Source organism: Glycine max, unplaced genomic scaffold, assembly GCF_000004515.6.
Source record: "Glycine max cultivar Williams 82 unplaced genomic scaffold, Glycine_max_v4.0 scaffold_99, whole genome shotgun sequence".
Classification (NCBI taxonomy): domain Eukaryota; kingdom Viridiplantae; phylum Streptophyta; class Magnoliopsida; order Fabales; family Fabaceae; genus Glycine; species Glycine max.
The window spans coordinates 27,924-32,016 of NW_024464751.1; positions in this window are offsets into that span (position 1 = coordinate 27,924).

A 4,093-nucleotide genomic window follows, 5' to 3' on the forward strand; every position below is an offset into this window, starting at 1 on the left:
TGTCCCTATTTAGGGACCTTAAACGGGAGGAACTAAAAAGCTTTAGTGATAATCCCAAGGTGGTCATATCTCTCTTGATGGTTTCTAGAGGTATCACCCTTCGAAAAACATATTGCGGCAGTAGGGACTACCAACAACAATATGTTATCAAAGAGAAAAACTCTAGATGAGGGTTCATTGTTATCAAGCAAGTCGGAGACCCAGCATGACCATAGATTCACTTCCACTCCCTATGTTCCCATGGACCCGGGTATAAGGCCCCTTTTCAACTCACCCTGTGTGCAAAAAGGTATTGGTGTTGTGTGCATCAAATGAATACATATTTATCTCATGCATATATTAAAACACGCTTACAACATCGAAAAAGTTTATACAAGAACATAAAGCAAAAAGGAAAACCATGAAAGGGAAAACACAACTTTTGCACAAAAGATTAATATGCCTAACTCTCTAAAAATAGTCCGCAGTGGAGTCGCTAACTGTCGCAACCTACCCTTCGGTGGAAGGGCGACGCGGGGCTCACGGGTGCGTCTTCCAAGGGAGGAAGGCGCGCGGAGTCGTCACCTACATTTATTCGAGGAAAACGTCGGAAAAACCGGAATGTGTGGTCTACGAACTTTAAGTGTGAAAGGTTCGCGAGTTGTTTTTACGCACAGGGAAGGTATTAGCACCCCACACGTCCGTCACAAGGGACGACAACCTCTAATCAAGTGTGCAAGACATGACTTCAAAATTTATGTATTTTTCCCTTTTTATGTTTTTTAGCTTTTTATGGGCCTTTTTGTATTTTTTCCTTTTTGTAGTCGACAAGGGTGTTTCCCTCACTCCTACGTATTCCTAATTGCGATGAGAAAATCACACCTACGTAGTTCTTTCAAAACTAAACGTTGGTTCAGTTGTTTTGATCTTTTTCTGCAAGATCGATTTAAATCGAACAAAAGTCGTTTTAAGGCGTTGGACCATTAAACGATCTTTTGATTTTTTTTGAAAGGAGAGAAACGTTAAGGCGTTGGACCATTAACGATCTCTTAGGGTGAAAGAAGAGAAACGTTAAGGCATTGGACCATTAACTGTGGAAGCAAGTTTCATGATGATGAACCAAGAAATTTTGATGATGCCAAAAGCCCAAGTGATTGATTCAAGACTTCAAGATCAAGCATCAAGAATACAATCCAAGATTCAAGATTCAAGAGAAGAAATCAAGAAGCAACAAGTCAAGACTTCATATAGGATAAGTATTAAAAGATTTTTTCAAAAACCAAATAGCACAGTTTTGTTTTACAAAAGAATTTTCTCAAATTTTCTAAATTACCAGAGTGATCACTCTCTAGCAATCACCAGTTATCAATAATCGATTACCAGAGACCAGTTTGGTTTTCAAAATGTTTTCAAATGATTTATAACGTTCCAAAATGATTTTCAAATAGTGTAATCGATTACACTATATTAGTAATCGATTACAATTGAATCTGAACGTTGGAATTCAAATCCAATTGTGAAGAGTCACAACTTTTCATAAAACACATTGTGTAATCGATTACACCTTTTTGATAATCGATTACCAGTGAACAGTTTTGAAGAAAAACTTAAGAGTTATAACTCTTAACATGGTTTTCTCTAAAGTCACAACTCTTCCAATGGTTTCTTTGACCAGACATGAAGAGTCTATAAAAGCATGACTTTGGCACACGTTTAACACATGTATGATATTCTTCCAAACAATTCTTTTTCACAATCTTTCTCTAACCATTGCACATTGCTTTTTCTTTGCCAAAACGCTTTCAAAACTTTGTTTGAAAACTTTGTTTTTTCTGCCAGTGGAAATTCTGCAGAAAACAAAAGTGTGCTATCTTTTTTTCCTTCTCCCTCTTGCCAAAAGATTCAAAGGACTAACCACCTGAAAATTCTTTTGATTCTCCCTAACACTTAAATGCTATAAGTGTAATCGACCCGGTCACATAAAGGCACACTGCCCCATAAATGAATCATGGCCAGAGAAGAAAAGTCATGAAGAAAGAAGATCCAAGAAGGCGTATATTGCTTGGGATGACAATGACTCATCCGATGGTTCGGAGAAGGAGATCAACCTTCTATCCAAGGACTATGAGAGTGATGAGAACATCTCTCAAGAAGATTAAGCAAAAAGCAAAAGTCTGACTTCCATCTTTGAAGATCTAAGCACTTAAATAATGAAAAAGGTAACATCAAAACCATTCTCTTTTAAATTAAGTTGGTTGAAACTTTCCTTTCAATTAACTTGTTTATATGATGACTAACAACATTTTATTTGTTTGTCTTGATTGATTGCTATTATGAGTATGTGCTTATATGTTTGATTGAGTTATTTTCTTTCTCAAAGCATGAAGTTTATTATTAAAACAAATACTTGATAATGCCTATGATTCTTGCATGATTTTTAGTATGATATGTGAATTACTTGCTTAAAAGTCATTCATAAAGCTTTTTCAAAAATCTATTATGTTATATATGTATATTTATTTTCATATAAGAGTTTTTAGATATAAAGTATTTTGACCCCCTTTAAAATCCGTTCACCCTAAGAATTCATTTAGCACTTAGTTCTCCTAAAATGCTCTCTGGTAATCGATTACCACAATGTGTAATCGATTACAGCAATGCAGACTAAGTGTAATCGATTACAAAAAGATGTAATCAATTACAACACGTCCCTGATGCTTATAAATTCAAATTTAAGAATTCACAAAACTGCAACTTCGTCTCTCTCGCGAAACCCTTATTCCCAAATTTTCTTTCTGCCATAACTTACTCATTTCTTATCCAAATCACGTCCCACAAAGCCCAAAATTCATCTTTTTTTCATTCTCTTTCATTTCAAATGATTTAAATTTCGAATAAGTCTCTCAAATGGCAGAACCATCAAAGAAGCGCAAAGGTTCTTTGAGTAGAAGCCAACGACACTCTAAGGCTCAGGATACTCCAATTCCTTCCTCCATTTCCTCCTCCTCATTGTTCTCATCGGAAGAACAACGTACACGGTACACTAACCTCTTCTCCTCTCGTTCTATCATTGACCCTAAGTTCATAGATATGGATTTCTTTTCTGATGAGAGTTTCGAATGCATTCAAACATTTCATAACTCAAATCTCATTCCCTTTATGTCTTTAAAACTGACTGTGTATTCTGAATTGGTAAAAGCCTTTTATTCTAACCTTGAAATTCAAGAAAGTAACTTGATTTCTGAGGTCTATGGGATAAAGATGGTCATTGACCAATCCCTCTTATATGATTTGACCCAATTGTCTAGTGACGGTGTACCATTTGAAGGTGCACTGGATGATGATTGGAAGTTTGATTTTTCTGTGCATGATGCCCGTCGGTTGGTTTGCACCAACCAAGCGGATATGACCGGAAGGCTGCTTGCCGGTTCATTGGCTCTTGAAAGCCGCATCCTCCATTATCTAATTGTCCGTATCCTACTCCCAAGATCTTCAAACCTTGCACATGTTTCTGAAGAAGATCTAATAGTCATGTGGCCCTTTCATACCGGCCGACAAATTCATTGGGCACATCTAGTCCGGTATTGCATGCATAAGGCATTGTGATTAAATGCTCCTTTGCCCTATCCTCACTTAGTTACTTTGTTCCTTCAACATTTTAACACCCCTCTTGATTCTGAACCTTATGTTCCAATCAAGAGATCTTTCTTGATCAGTGCTGCTGTGGTTTCCTCCTTTGGTTACCGCAAAGAGCGTGATGGCTCTTTGGTAAAAAATGGTGCTCAACCAAATGATGATGAAGGACACTTACCGGTTGAAGGAGACTCTTCTCTCCTTCAGAGTATTTTGGACAGGTTTGATGGACTTCAAACCTATGTTGGCGAGAGGTTTGACTCCTTGGAACGTCAAGTGGACACATGATTCGAGGAGATGAACTCAAGGATTGCAAAGGTTGAAGAAGATGTCACCATCATTCGCGACTGCCTTGATTTACCTCCACCACCACCATCAGTTTAAACATTACTATTATTATTAGTATTTTGATTTCTAGTCGTGTATTTGGCTATGTTTTGAAACACTTATTAGTATGTTACTTTCTAATTTAGTTGTTTTA